Raw genomic sequence first — 16,833 nt, 5'->3', positions numbered from 1 at the left:
ACCACCCCCCTCTCCTGCCACACATACACACGCTTGACAACAATGAATCCCTTACTAGGCTTACTTGTTTAGTAACTGATAAACTATGAAGAAGGTGGCAGATGATTGAGCTCTAGCTTTTTCAACCTTAAATGCTATTTCTTTATGAGCTTTGGGGTCAGGAAAAATAAAAACTGCTTTGCAAAAGAAATATCCGTGATATAGTTTTAATTAATATGATCATGCTTATATGCATCTATTTGAACTAGAATGAGAAAATTCAAGTTCGTATGTGTTTACAAGGAGCTATTCTTATGTACTGTGCTAAGAGGTATGTAAAATAACTAAATAATCACTGACTATGGAGAAGGAAATGGCAACCCACTCTAGTGTTCTTGCCTGGAGAATCCCAGGGATGGGGAAGCCTGGTGGGCTGCCATCTATGGGGTCGCACGGAGTCGGACACGACTGAAGCAACTTAGCAGCAGAAGCGGCATGTGTTTGAAATTCAAAGCTACCACTTGTCGAGATTTTTTCCATGTGGGAATGAATGAAGTTTTACAGAGGTAATTTTGAATCAGATATAAGGAACCTGAAATTCCAGGCCAAAGGATTTACATTTTTTCTTCACAAATAAACAGGGTTGATGAAAATATCACACTTTGCCAATAGGCAAATGCAAATGCAACACAGGAGCTATTTAATGCTGAGTTACCTTCAATTTCTTTAAAATGACCTGGACTCCATTTGATTAAATTTTTGTGTTCTTAGCTTTGCAAAATAAACTTGCCTAAATTGGTGAGTCTTTTTAAAAGTGGGATGACTATACTAAGGAGATACTGGCGACAAAACAATTTATTTTTCTATGAAACCTCCAGGCACCCGGAGTCAGGATGTCTCTGTAGACAAGGTTTACATCTCTGTCAACCATTTGCCAAGTACACATATAAATTCAATTTGGGGAAGCAGCGAAAATGGAGAATTAAGTGTAGGGGAGAAGGTTCAGGGAAGGTGTTTTCCAGGAGACTTAATTTACCAAGCGCAATAAAAAGAAAGCGCCACCTTAAAATGTCAGAAATGACTGTATCATTAGCTACAAAGGACATTCAGCAGAAGCCCTGTGGGTTGTGTGTGAAGATGTCCACCAGGGGCTTGGAAAGTCCAGATTCATCCTGAAAGAAGACAGATTTGTCTAACTATTTGCTTGCTGAGTAAAAATGACCTCCGGAGAACTCTTTTTAGCTGTGTCTTGGGGAGGGCCAGTCCAACTGGCTTGATGGCCCAAACATATTAAGCTAGGGGTAGGATTGATCTTCCCCAAATATATTTTTCATCTTTTTGCTCCATAATTCAGGAGTCTTCAGAGGGTCCTTAAGGTCCATAGTCAAATTCCTTGCAGTGTTACCCCAGTGTCCAACATAATATGACCTTGGTCTATTTTTCACACCACCCTTATCCTTTCCCATCATAGCTACAACCGAGGTTTTCATATATATCTACAAAACAAAGTGTCATGTCCCTGCCTCTAGTTTTGCACCCCATTATCAACATACACACTCTTGATCCATTTTCTTACTGCCTGATTAGGAAAGTTCATTCTTCAGGGTGCAGTTTAGGTCTCACCTTCAGAATGTCCTTTCTGAACTGCTGACCCTGCAGTGAACTCTCCTTCCCTTACATGACTAGATGTATTCAGGGTCCTTCTAGTTTTGAGACCCTAATTTTACGGATTGTCATCTGTATCAGTTCTTTGTCATTCATTTTTATCCTTCCAGACTGTCATCCTACATGTGTTTCTGTAGTATCAATTTTAGTTTTAATTCATCTATATAACTAGGCTACAATCTTCTTTGTGGGCCAGACTCTGTGTTGACTTATTAAAGTTACTCAACTTCTCAGTTCTTTAGTTTCTTCATCTTTAAAATAGGGATAATAATAGAAACCACACTGTAGGGTTGCTGTGAAGATTAAATGAAGAAACATGAAATAGAACTTAGAAGAAAGCCCTGATTAGGGAATATTCTTAATTCACTATTATTAGTCATTTGTGCTTCTTTGCTTCTATGACCCCCCAGGAAAGTAACATTGTAAATGCTCAACTTCTATTTAGAGTAGAGTTTTCCCCTATGTCTACTTAACCCATGCAAATTCAACTATGTACTCTTTTGTATGTAGTTATAATACTGTAAAATTATATATCTGCACATATCTTGCATATATACTGACTACTGTATATATTTATGTGTTTATATGTTTATTTTACTGTGGCAAGTTATATATAGAAGAAAATATATATTGCCCTTTCTGGACAATTTAAGGGATTCTCAATGGTAATTTGAACTATATGTAACTTCTATGTGTTGTATGTGATTCAGCTCCATTACAATGCATTGGGTGCTTTACACACATTATCTCATGTAATCTTTGTGCCCATTCATTATACAGAAGAAGAATTTAAGGCTCAAGGAGGTTAATTAACTTGCCCAAGGTCACACAGCTAGCAAAATCAAGATTTTAAAATCACAACCTGAAAGTCTGAAACTCAAGCCTTTGGCCATTCATCCCATTTGTATTGACTTACGGGCAACAGGCATGAGGTGTGGTCAGTGGTCAACAGCAGGGATGGAAACTGGTCATCTCTGAAAATGTGGTCTTGTCTTTTGTCCTCATGGAAGCTTTGTCAGTGCTCCATGGCTGAGGGCATCTTCAGGAGGCTGGGGATAACTCTAGTCTGATCCTCTGGTTCTTTTAGGGACATCTTGTGTGTTCTGCATGTAAATGCAAGCTGTGGCTGGAAGCCAGACCTTGGTTTGGTACCCACTGGCTGATCTAGAGAGGCTCTGATGTCATCAGCCTGATGTCACTCAGTGCTTCTTTTAGTACTCTCAAGGAGACATCTCCTGACAGCACCAGATGACATTGCTAGGCAAAAGGTCACAAAGGTTTCTTTTCAGGAATGTTTTCAGTCCAAATGCAAGCTCTTGAATTGATTTGACTCGATAGAGTAATTAATTGGAAGAGAGTTGGCTCATAGCTCAGGACTCCCTCCAAACACATTATTATCCAAATAGAATAGTAACATGTTAGTTGCTGAATTCAACAAACATTCACTCTGCTAAGCTCCAGGCATAAACAGGTCCACAGGACATGGCCCTTGCATTCAAGGAGCTTCTAAACTATCTATATTCGGTAATAAAAATTTCATATTTGCTTTGTACCAAGACAGATGACTAGCTGCACTTCTGTATGATTTGCTCATTGTAAGTTCAGCTCGTCTGTCCACATTGGCTATGCTTCCCTTGGCTAGAAAGAAAGAATGATAAAAAAAATATGGGGCAGGACATTGCTCACAGAGTGAGGAGTTAAGAGACACAGCTCAGATTCTAGTTCTGCTTCCTATTTGCTGGGTGACCTGGGAAACGTAATTAAATCTCTCTAAGATTTTCTGTTTAATGCAGATAATCCTATTATCTCCCTCATGGCATTGGTGTATCCTATTTGGCAGTGTTCTTCAGAGTCCTCTGTAAGCTGTAAAACATTATTATTTCATATGAGGTTAAATGTACTGTGTTCTACTGTAGTCTACAATCTGGAAATCTACAAATCCGTCTTTTGCTATCTCTAGTCTTTTTTAATTCACCAGACTATTAAATTAATGAGACTATCCCATCTCCTGGCTTTTAGGTAAATGAGACCTAATGGTCATATTTCCTGTCTTTGAAGAGCTGGCAATTAGTTAAGACTATAGTGATTACATTCCCTGGAAATGATCAGGCACCTAATATAATTATCCTTTCCAAAGAAAAGATTTGAAAAAGTTTAAGAAAGGATTTCAAGGGTATTACTACTACTACTACTAAGTCGCTTCAGTCGTGTCCAACTCTGTGCGACCCCATAGACGGTAGCCCACCAGGCTTCCCCGTCCCTGGGAATCTCCAGGCAAGAACGCTGGAGTGGGTTGCCATTTCCTTCTCCAATGCATGAAAGTGAAAAGTGAAAGTGAAGTCACTCAGTCGTGTCTGACTCCTCTTTGCGACCCCATGGACTGCAGACCACCGGGCTTCTCCACCCATGGAATTTTCCAGGCAAGAGTACTGGAGTGGGTTGCCATTGCCTTCTCTGATTTCAAGGGTACCTTTAGATAAAGAAGCGAGAAGGCCTGATGGGATTCATATGAAAATTCCATTGATAATGGGTCTTATAATATGGTCTCTCTGAAGTCTGGATTAATCCCAGCACATCTGGTCTTACCTTCTAGCTTCTGAAATCAGGTTTTGCATGCTGACTGCTATGTAACAGCAGTCTTTTATTTTGGAATATGCAGATGAAATGAAGTTAGTGTGAGTAGTCAGAAGTATTTTGACCTACTTCCAGGGAATAAGTTTGATATGAAGTCTATTTCTTCTTAACAATGACTCTGTTATTCAGGATAGAAGACATAAAGGGATGAAGAGGTCAAGAACCTAACTAAGAGAATATTAACCCAGAAGAGAAACATGGGTGGTAGAACAGCCTTTTTTAGCTGAATGAGCTTTGGAGTCAGACTCGGGTTTAATTTCTGGTTATCCTTCTTATGAACTGTGTGATCCTGAGCAATTATTTAAACTTTCTGAGTTTGATTTTCCTCATCTGAAGAATAAGATAAGAATACTGCCCACCTCCTTTGGTTGTTGTGAGGGATAAACGAGATAATGAATGTAGAACATTTGCTCAAAATATTGATGACTCTCACCATCATTATAATTATCATCATCAAGAGCATCATCAATTTCCTCATCAGCATGATCTGCCTTGACTTCTCCACTTATTCTGGTGGCTCAATTGAGGTCCATCTCAATTTTCCCATTTATTTTATTCTAGCCTGCCATCTCCTGTGTTAAATAATGGCTTATTTTTTCTTAAAAAAAATCTTTCATGTTTTCTAAAACTCATTTACCTCAGCCATCTGAAAATAACTGTTGAGGATAGGAATAAATTATACCTTTTGATCCTTGTAGAAAATGGCCAAAAAATCCACCTGGATTTTCAAAATCCCAGCATTGGGGGATGAAATATGGTCTCAACAAGAGCTGTAATGCAGTCCTTCTTTGACTGGGATGTCCTCTGCTCCTCCTCACACTGGAATCCCAGGGTATCATTCATGCTCTGAGGAACTAGTCTTTTTGACCACTTTGTGCTAATTGCCATTCGCTGACCATCTTCCATGGGATCGAAAAGAGTCGGACAGGACTGAGCGACTGAACTGAACTGAACTGACCATCTTCCATTCTCTCATTTACTCATTCACTTATTCAAAGTCAACAGTTACTTTTTCCATGTTAGGTAACAGACTAGGGGATAGAAAGGAGACATGATGGCTGTCCTAGTGAAACAAATAGTCTAATGAGAAATGCTAAAAAGTTAGTGGACAATTACAATTCAGTGTGATAAAGGCTATAATGAAAGAAGCATGGAGGGCTGGGAAGCATAGATGCATAGTACCTGACCCTAACCTGACCTGTCTTTGTGGATTGGAGAAGGGATGCAGAAAGAGTTGATGTTGAAGCTGAGTCTGGTCAGTAATAGAGGGAGGTTGCAGGGGGTACAGTCAGAGGAACCAACATGAGGCTAAGGGGAGAAGTTCGTCTTCCAGCTCTTCCCAAGCACCAGCAATCAGCTGTTCTCAGTTGTCTAACCCCTTTTATTTTACTTCCTATTTTCTTAAGAAATTGACCAGATACAGGAGACACGGGGCAGTGTGAATGACAGACACCAACTAACCTTGGAATCCTTACTCTGTGGCCTTTGAATCAAACACAAGTGATTTCAGGGAGCGAAGACTATACGTTGTGCTAAACCTAGGCAGGACCCTCTGTGACACGTAATTCTGTACCCTTCCTGCTTCAAACTGAGACAGGTCTCTGTCTCTCTCTTTCTTTGGTTTTTACAATGTACACAAATTACACTCAGGACTGCAAATCAAAGAGACGAAATGAGATGTCTAATATTATATAGTGAGTTGAGAGCAGGGACAGGAATTGGAGACAGATTCCAGCTCCATGAGCATCATCCCTGCATAAAAATGAATTTTCAAGCCTCCAAAAACTTGGTCCTGCTTTTCTGTCTACCTGGAGTGTCCTTTTCTACATCCTACCAGGCTTATCACCAAGGCCACCTCCTGTAGAGACTTCTCACAATCCCTTCCCTTCCACTCCCTGTCCCACCTCTCCAATTTTACAAAGGATTCACCACTTACTTGTCTGTGCACTCTAGGTCTTGTTGAGGCATCTCTTTTTACAATTTATCTCTCAGTGTTATACACGTGTTATATTGAAACCATGAAAGACTTGTAAAGAATGGAACTATCTCTTAGTCATCTTGATATTCTTGGCACATAGTAGGTCCTCAATGAACTTTGTTGAATGACTCAACAAACAAATCTGCAATACTCCTTTTCTTACTGGAGTCAGGTGCCTTTTAGTTTAAAGCCCTGCACCCCCTTTTTAAGCCCCAGACAAGGTCAGATCCCTTCCAAGCCAGCCTTTATCTTGACACAGCTCATAGAGCTGGGGAGTTGTGTGGACCCAGCTGTTGGGCAATGTGCAAATAGAACACTCTTGTGATGGATGGGTGGGAGATTGCCATCAAGTCACCATCAAGTTCATTGACTTGACAAACCGGTATTTTTACAGAAGCAAATACAATCTGTGGTTACCCAAGCAGATAAAATGGGAATCTTTTCCCTATCTTAAATAGAATTTCCTGGGTGAATTCTTTTGTCTTCTTGCAAAGATCACTGTGTACTCTGCGGCTTTCAAATACAGTTTTCAAATTCAGGGGTCCAAATCTGGGCCCATGGAGCTCAAGGATGAGTGATTTCTGAGCCTTGGAAGGAATCTTTTCATAGCCCAGGGTAGCATAAAATCAAGGTGGTAGAAACTGTGGCCTCAGACTTGGAGTCTAAACATGGTTTCACTCTTGCAACTTTGGGAAAGTCACATTGCTCTTCTAAGCTTCAGTTTCCATGTCTGTAAAGGGGGATGTTCTCCTAGAAAGGTTTTGGAGACAATTAACTGTGCTATCCAAGAGGGGTCTTAAAATAAACTGGGTTTATACTTGGCACTTGAAAGCTGACTTCCTTCTCCTTCCAGGAAAGTGAGGAAGCTGGGGCAGACAAGAGATGGTGAGATCTCTTTTTTCGAGAGTGCTAAGAACTGCTAAAGGAAGAAGCATGGTGTACTAAAGACCACTGGTTTGCACCTTTTTTTTTTTTCCTTTTTTGGATAGAGGCAAGGGTCAGTGTTTCCCCCACCACCACCAAAGGCTGTTTCATTTTCTGTCTGCTCTAACCTCAGCTGCCTAAACCGCCAATTGTTCTTTTTCTGAGTGGAGCCCACAGGGCCCCCCTTCCCACCGCAATGGTTCTTGGGTTCTCCTCTCAATTCTTGCACACCGGCCGGTACTGTTCAGTGGCCATTTCCCAAATACCGGGAACTCAGAGGGAGTACCGCGAACAACACCTTCGCTCTGACTTTGACCAGTGTTTTGGCACATCCTGTTAGAAAAAAAAAACAGTACCGAAAGCAGTAATTATAACACTGAACACCCCTCCCTGTCACATCCCCTACCTATGAAATTCCCCAGGAGGTGCTGGAGGGGTGAGACTGATGGGGGGACCCTACTTGGAGGCCCTCAGAGCAGACCAGAGCCTTCCGCTGACTCCACTACTTGTTCGTGCCTGAGATGAGATACTTTGTCCATTTCTTAGAATCTATGCACATAGACCAAAAATGAAAAGATGCCAAGTTGTATCCAATGAAAATCTACCCCCCATTCCTTTCCTGCACCCTGATTTCCCCACCAGAGAGCCAATTTCCTGGTTCTTGCGTCTGTCTGCAGTATTGCAAGCATGTATACAGTCACATTTTTTTCCTGCAAAAGTAGCATGATATACATGATATACCAATGGCTTCCAATGGCTTTCCCGGTGTCTCAGTGGTAAAGAATCTGCCTGCCAATTCAGGAGGCTCAGGAGATGTGGGTTCAATCCCTGGAAGATCCCCTGGGGAAGGAAATGGCAATCCACTTTAGCATTCTTGCCTGGGAAATCCCAGAGGAGCCTGGCGGGATACAGTCCATGAGGTTGCAAAGAGTCAGACATGACTGAGCAAATGACCACACACACACACATAAAGCATGACATATATGTGATTTGCGCCTTCCTTTTGGTACTCAGTACTAGATTTTGAAGTTCAACCCCACACTTTCTTTTTCTAAAGAAAGGGATAGAACTCATTTACATGTGTGACTTGGAGTTTATTCAAGAAGTCATCTGCTAATGAACATTTAAATTCTTTGCAACATGCAATGAATAACTGTGCCTAAGTCACTTCCCCAGAATTCATCCCAAATTCATTTAGGAAGTAAGATGGTGGTGGTACTGTAAGCTGGCTCAAAAGTACAAACTCCTGAAATTCCTGAAATGTTCCTGGCCAGCTTGGCTTCTCCCCTGGAAAAACTCTCACTCTCCTTTGAAGACTTGGTTCAAAGGTCACTTCCTATCTTAAGCCTTTCTAGGCCGGCATCAGACAAGCAAAGTTGCTCCTGCATCTTTTGGCTTTCTAGGCAGTAGTTCCCAGATTAGCTATGTAAGGATGGCCCCAAGGACTGGTAAAGACCAGACTGTGGGCTCTGCCTGGCTCCAGAGTTTCTCATTCACGAGGTCTGGGGTGGGATCTGAAGCTGTGAACTTCTAACAAATTCCCAGGTCATGCACTTGCTGTGGGTCAGGACCACACTTAGAGAAACACAGAGTCAATGATTTTCCTCCTTCAGGAACCACTTGCTTAGTGAATTTCCTTACTGAAAAGCCCCCTCCCCACCCCTTACCCCAGACTAGGTTAGCTGCTCTTGACATACTCACTTATCTTTCTTCTTTAGGTTGAAAATTCCATACAAGCAGAGACTGGCTACATGTTTACTCCATACTAGATCTGCATGGCTTGACAGAACCCCCAGAGATATAGTAGGTGGACAATACATGTGTGTTCGATAAATGATGCTTTGAAATTATTATTGTGTCTCTTTCAGAGTACTAAATTTCTTAAGGCCAAGGCCTCTAGGTCCTTAAATATCTCGTCTCCATCTCCATTTTCACCTTAGCTGATCTATTGCTTTATAAAAAGTCTTCCCACTTTCACCCTCACCCTTCTTTAATCCCTTCTCCCTAGGGCGGACACACTGATATTCTAATAATATTGATTGGAAAGCTTGGTAACTAAGCTTATTTTCAGTAGTAGGGGGCTAGTTAAATAAATTACTGTATATCTAGGTCACTGCATAAAGAATTTCCCAATTCTTTACTGTAGTTACATATCCTCTCTTACCAATGTCATTCAATTAGTTAAATGCTATGACAATGGAGGGTAGGGTAGTTTGGTATGACTAAATGATGTGTTTCAAATGTCTATTTCACAGATTACCTTTCCATCAAACTTTTATAGAATTACTAGTTTTCTATTGACACAAATTATGCCTGGATCTTCAGTGAAGTAATTGAGGATATCAAGGTTCTCATTGGTAGAGAATTTCTTGTGGAAATTAATGAAGGGACTTCAGAGTCAGGTCAAGGAGGATCTTGATGGCCATGTCTATGAGCTTGGATTTTATTCTACAAACAATAGAAGGTGTGGAAATGTGCAAAAGGGGAGAACTATGTTTGATTTCCATTTTAGAGATATACCTCTGGCTTTGGTATGGAACTTGGGTTTAAAGGAAGGAGGGAGGACAGTCAGGAAGTTCTCCCAATAGTCAGGTAAGCAATGATGAGGGTCTCAGCTCAAGGGCCATGGTAGCAGGGTTGGAGAGGTGGGGAGGATAGAGAGGCAAAATTGACAGGACTTGGCCTTTGCATATTGGGTTTGTGTGTGTGTGTGTGTGTATACATGTGTACATGTGAGTATGTGTAGGAGAGAAAGCATATGGGTACACACGTGTGTGCATGAATGAAGCATGTGTATGCAATACACATGTGTGCACATATGCATAAGAGTGAAAGCATGTGTGTGGTTTGTGTGTGTATGTTTGGGTCATGTATGTGTGTGTATGTTATGGAGGTGATGCTTGTGAGAATCAGTTAGGATTAACAATGACTCCCAGTTCCTGGCCTGAGTAACTGGATAGTTAGCAATGTGGTACGTCTAGTCTTGGGCTTTCCTAGGGGCTAAGAGGTAAATAATTCACCTACCAATGCAGGAGATGAAGGTTCGATCCTTGGATTGGGAAGATCCCCTGGAGAAGGGAATGGCAACCCACTCCAGTATTCTTGCCTGGGAAATCCCATGGACACAGGAGCCAGGTGGGCTACAGTCCATGGGGTTGCAAAAGGGTCAGACATGACTTAGCAACTAAAACAGCAGTGGCAAACACATCTAGTCTTAGACGATGGAGGACACAGCTTCTGGACATGTGAGTTCAGTTTGGATCGTGTGAAGTTTGAAATACTTCAAAATCCTGCAAAGAGTTGGATATTCCAGTCTGGAGGTCCAGAAAAGAAGCCAGCACAGGATCGATATACAGGTTATCGGTATACTCAGATGGATCATCCCAGAAGAACATGGACTGAAGTCTGAAGGGTTTGGAGAGGCCAAGTGTTTGGAGGTCACCAGTGTTTGAGAGTCAGGCAGAGAACATGAATTCTAGGAGAAGAATGAAAAAGAAAGGTGAGGCACCAGAGTGAAGGCAACAGGAGGATTCAAAAGTCAGTGAATGGTGGGACTAGAAGACTGCTAGTAATTGCTGGAGAGAAACTGCAAGGGTGTAGAGTAGAAATTCAAAAAGCGTAGAGAGGAAGGTGAAGCTGAGGTGGGAAGGGGGTCAATTCTATCAGTAAATTCAGATGCAGAAGGACAGAGAGCAACGAGACTGCAAGTAGCTGTTTGCTCTCCAGATTAACTGAACATTGCTCAGATCTTGTTTGCTATGAAAAATGAAAGAATTTTGTAAGTCTTCTTATAATACCACTTTATCACTTTACCACTGAAAAATCTTGAAAACATTAAAAAAACAACAAACCCAAAGCTTAAAAATAGGAGAAAAACAAAACAAAACACCCTACTCCAATGTGGCTCTTTGATTTTGTGTGTGTGTGTGACATTTTCCTCCAAATTGTGTGACAGTCCTTGCAGGGAGGCAGAATGAGTGATGACTGCAAACACTGTGTTGCAGCATCTGCTAAAACCACTTGGCAGTCAGACTCATCTCGCTACGTATTGGTGCTGAAAGTACTACATGGATTGCCTTCCTAACCTCACTCTGCAGCTGGGTGACCTTGGGCAAGTCATTTCACCTCTGGTGTGGTTTCTTAGCAGTATGAGGCTCTTAAAAGGAACACATCGAACAAGGCTTTTTATACCTTGACAGCTGGCAAGGACTCCACTTTGTTCAGCCCCAGCTGAGCACAGTTTAAGAAGGGATAAAAACCTGGGACAGCCTCCCCTAACCACATCTTTGTCCTTAATGCAGCAAGATGCTCTTCTGTGCTAGACACCTAACACACCAGTGGATCGCAAGTTGTGTGGTCAGGTGGCCAAAGTACTGGACCTCCAGCTTTAGCATCCATCCTTCCAATGAATAGTCAGGGTTGATTTCCCTTAGGATTGACCGGTTGGATCTCCTTGCAGTCCAAGGGACTCTCAAGAGTCTTCTCCAACACCACAGTTCCAAAGTATCAGTTCTTCAGCGCTCAGCCTTCTTTATTGTCCATTAGCTTTCTGAAGTTTGCTATCATCTTGTTTTGCAACTGATTGCTCCAAGGCCAAAATAAAAGGGCATTCAGGTTTTTGATGATGGCCATTCTGACTGGTGTGACGTAATACATATATATGGAATCTAGAAAAATGATATTGATGAACCTATTTTCAGGAAAGGAATGGAGGTGCAGATGGAGAAAAAGGACATGTGGACACAGTGGCGGAGGGAGAGAGTGGAGTGAATGGAGAAAGTAGCATCAACATATATGCACTGTCGTGTGTAAAACGGCTGGCTGGTGAGAAGTGCTGTATAAGACAGGGAGACACTCTGGAGCTTCTGTGTTAACCTAGAGGGTTGGGATAGGGGGAAGGGAGGGAGACTCAGGAGGGAGGGGATATACTTATGATTGTGGCTGACTTGAGCTGTTGTATGGCGGAAACAAACACAATATTGTAAAACTTTGAAAACAAACAAACAAACAAAAAAATACATTCAGAACATCTGTAGTTTAAAGCAATAACATTTTAAAATGGCAGATTTCACAACTGGATTTTTTAATTAGCTCTTAGTTACTAACCACTGTGAAGCAGTGGTTCCTAATCTTTAGCAGCATCAGAAACACCAAGAAGGCTTGTTAAAATCTGGAATGCTGGGCCTCAACACCAGAGTTTCTGATTCAGTGGTCCTGGGGTGGAGCTCAAAATTTGCATTTCCCACCAGTTCCTTGGTAAGTGGTGCTGAAGATGCTGGTCCCAGGACCACCCTTCGAAAAACACTGGTGCTGAGGAAGGACCTCTGGCTCTCAGATCACACGTGACTCAATATCTCTGAGTCTCAATTTCCTCGTCTGTGAAATGGGGAAATATAGACCCAACAAACCCAGTGCTCAGATTTAAAAAAAAAAAGAAAGAAAGAAAGAAAAAATAAGGGAAAAAGAAAACCAAAATGTTTTTTCTGGATTTGTTTTGTTGTTGCTATGGTTTGTTCATTTGTGGCATTTTCTTCCAAGCTGTGCTCAGGAAGGTGGGGAGAATGACCATTTAAAGCACAATTTCAAGCATCTTCTAATTGATCTGGTAGTCACAATTCCTTAAATCTCTGTGCTGGAAGGAACTCTATGGTTTTCTTCCTCCATCCTCAATCTACAGCCTTGTGACCTTGGCGAAGCCCTTCACTCCCTTGGCAATCTTTTCCGCTTGCATCTCATTGGGCAGAAATGGATCATGCTGCTACCCCTAGAACCATCTTCACTTAAGGTATCTGCCCTTTTTTTTCTTAAGACTTCAAGAACATGGAGGGCTGAGATGGCCTTTTATCAATTCGGGAGTATGGGGACAGTCAGTCCAGTTGCTCAGTCGTGTCCGACTCTTTGCGACCCCATGGACTGCAGCACTCCAGGCCTCCCTGTCCATCACCAACTCCTGGAGCTTACTCAAACTCATGTCCATTGAGTCAGTGATGCCATCTAGCCATCTCATCAACTGTCGTCTCCTTCTCCTCCCACCCTCAATCTTTCAGATACATGGTAATGTAAAGGCCAGAATCAGATAGAACTAGGTTCAAATCTCTGCTATGCCACTCATTTGCTTGTGAACTTGGACAAGTGACTTGAACTCCTGGAGACCCAACATCTCATCCCGAAATTGGAAATAAGAGTACAATCGATCTTCCAGGAGGTCTATGGGGGTTAAAGGAAATCAGAGACAAAGATGCTTGACAGGTTTTTGAATATATAGTAAAGAATCAATAAATGACAGATATTGTGTACATGGAAATTCCCAGAACAATGAGATAGTTACACAATAATTCTGGACCCATGCCCCTCATCCCCACTCCCCAACTGAATCCTAGCCTAACAGACAGAGTAATAAAGGAATAACCCAAACCACTAAGAAAAAGAACAAAACCAGAAGAGCCCATCTTTCCCTAAATAGGACCTTCTAAAGCTTCCCTTGTGGGCAGCAAGGGTTGGGTACCAGGCTGCTCCAGGAAGATGAGCAGAAGCAGCTGGTACATCACGGGGAAGTACCGGCCAAAGCTCTCTGGTCCACCTGCAGCAGCAGTTTCTGCAGCGTGTCCTTCACCAGATTCTAGAAGCAGAAGAAATTCAGAGAAGCTGGGGTGGGGGGAGGGTGCGGGGGAGCAATGAGAGAGCTTAACAGACTTTGCAATTATCTCTCTGAGACTGTTTAGAATGTAATGTTCCTCTCCGCCCCCTTTCCTTTTCATGTTGTAATTTTCTTCACAGAAAGAATACAATGGAGAACATATTCCAGGCTTTCCAGAGCTTGCAACTAACCCCACCTCCAGACACAGGAACAGATAAGGGAGAGGGGAAAACACACACACACACACACACACACAGGCATTTTTTTTCCCCCTGCAGAGATTTCACAGAGATGGGAAGCTAAGAAATCCAGTTAGGTTTGGACATTGCCTTACACACCCACCTCATGGTTTCAGTATGATCTGTTCTTGATGCTCAGTGCTCAGCAAGTTTCAATAGCTCTTTTCCTTGCCAGGAGGGTCAGGGCTGTCCCATGGAATTTGCCTTCTACCTCCATCCCCTGGAGATGACCAGGAGGCAGCCTGTGTTTGCTCCACCTGGATTCCTACGTAAGTATTTAATTGCCCACAATTTCTCTCCAGGAAATGAGGAGATTCAGGGCATCAGCTGTCTTTGGAAGAGCTCAGGACTGAGGGGTCAGAGGGCATGAGGATGCAGGATTCTTTCTCAGGTTTCTACCTCCTCCCACTTCCTATCCAGCCCCCTATCTTTTCTCCCTTGCCTCTTCCCTGCCACTCTCTGTCTAGCCTTTCCCCAACCTTTTAGCCATAAGCTCAAATGAGCAGCCAGGCTGCGTTTTGACACATATCACCAAGTTGCCCTCCAGAAAGCTTGCATATTTCCTCCAGCAAAACATAAAGGAATGTGGAAAGAGAACATCTGATTTCTTATCTCTTTCCTTTTTACTCTTGTGGACCTGTCTGAGGGAGTCACTTTCCCAGGATAGCTCTTAATGCTATTGTGTGCTCAGTCGTGTCTGACTCTTTGTGACACCATGGACTGCAGCCCTACAGGCTCCTCTGTCCATGAGATTTTTCAGGCAAGAATACTGGAGCGGGTTGCCATTTCCTCCTCCTGGGGATCTTCCCTACCCAGGGATCGAACCGTGTCTCCTGCTTTAGAAGTTTAAAGCTGCCCTGCTAAACCTTTGCTTTTCAGAAGATTCCATCATCTCTGAGAGCAAAATGCGATGATCGCAACTGGGGGCTTCCTGGACCAGACAGGCCCCCGCTGCCCAACTAGCTCGTTAGTGATGCATATATGTGTCCGGTCAAGATGAACTCATTCCAGATGACATCAGAACAGCACATCCAAACCTGCCGGCTCAAGGGAAATAAGAAATGTCTGTTGCTGACGCCACTGCCATGAACTGACTACGTACCATGTGTCAAAAACTGCTAAATGCAGAGAACACAATGAATGAAATAAGACCCCTGCTTTTGAATGGGTCACAAGCATTCACAATGTGATTAAGATGGAAAAGTACTAAAATGTAAGTTTTACAAATGGGTAAAACAGCCATGATACAGTGCTAGGGTTTGCTTAAGTGGACAGTGTGATATTGTGGCTACAATCAAAGAAGAATCCCAGAACTTGGCCATCTTTAATTTAAGCATTTTTTCATAAGAAAATGTATAATCAGAGGAAAAATGGAAAGAACACTTCCTTTTCAATCCCTACTTCTCAAATCACTTAAAAAATATTTGCAACTATTTTACACTGGGGAAAGTATTAAAAAATTTTCCCTAGCTTAGCTTATGGTTTTATTTGGAGAGATGGAGTGAAAAGTCCAGAATTTCAATAACAATCAAGAGTTTAAGGGTAATGCTCATCAGCTAAACTGAAATTGTACTTTCAAATTAATGGTATTCCCTAACTTCCCTTGTGGCTCAGCTGGTAAAGAATCCACCTGCAATACAGGAGACCTGGGTTCGATCCCTGGGTTGGGATGATCCCCTGGAGAAGGAAAAGGCTACCCCCTCCAGTATTCTGGCCTGGAGAATTCCATGGACAGTCCATGGGGTCACAAAGAATCAGGCACGACTGAGTGACTTTTACTTCCTTATTCCTTTTACGTGTTTCTTTTGAGTTTTTGGCTTCTTGATTCTGTTTTAACTTTATTTGAGGGCAAAATCAGAGCATTTCATATCTATAAAGAAGAGAAGGACTGACATTGATCAAACACTTGTCGTGTTCCAGCAGCATCCGAGGCCCACCATATTCCTAATGACAGTGATCATAGGAGGCAGATTTTGTTATTGACATGAAGGCTCAGAGAGGTTTAGTAACCTGCTAAAGATCACACAGTGAGTATGTGGAATAGAGTTAATAGAGTTTTTCAATTTAAGACTTACTCTTTCCCTCCACCTCCCAATGCTAACCTTCTTCCTTTTAAATCACCTATTTCCGTCCCTTTCCCAATGACTCAGAAATCTTCTTGGTGATGATTTTGAAAGGCCCTCAATGAGGGCAGTGAAGATGGAAGCTACAGTCTTCCAGAAGAAGACACATGCATTTGCAGCTGGAGAACAGTTAGAGTCACAGAGTTTATGGAGTCCCAGTGGGACAGATTAGCACTTGGGGTATGTAATGACAGGGTTCACCAACATTCCTAGATTGAAGAGTTTATGCGTGCCTCCCTACTTTCACCAGCTGTACTTGCCTCTGACTTAATTATATGCTCAGGGCACAGATGCCTCTAGAATTGCAGGCCATATCTCGCTTCCCAGGATGGGTTATTGGTTAGATGACACTCAGCTCTTGGAATGCAGGGGGAAAATTGTTGTTGGCTGGTCTCTAAGTAGTAGATCTATATTTGAATCATTATAAGCCAAGATTCATTCACCTGGATCCTGCCATGCTTGAATCCCGATGTTTGTAGCTTCATGGAGCAGACACCCTCTCTGCAATCAGCTCTTGAGTTGGGAGCTAGCAATTTGGGGAATATGAATTCCTTTCCTATCTCTGACTTTGACTTGTGTAGGGAAGACCCCGAGAAGTTTTAGGGAGGAATAGCTGATGTTATAAGGCAAGTGGAGGACTTGGAGTCAGAGCTG

This window comes from Bos indicus x Bos taurus, chromosome 14, assembly GCF_003369695.1.
Source record: "Bos indicus x Bos taurus breed Angus x Brahman F1 hybrid chromosome 14, Bos_hybrid_MaternalHap_v2.0, whole genome shotgun sequence".
Lineage (NCBI taxonomy): Eukaryota > Metazoa > Chordata > Mammalia > Artiodactyla > Bovidae > Bos > Bos indicus x Bos taurus.
The sequence above is the reverse complement of the archived record's forward strand: the minus strand, read 5'-3'. Positions refer to the sequence as shown.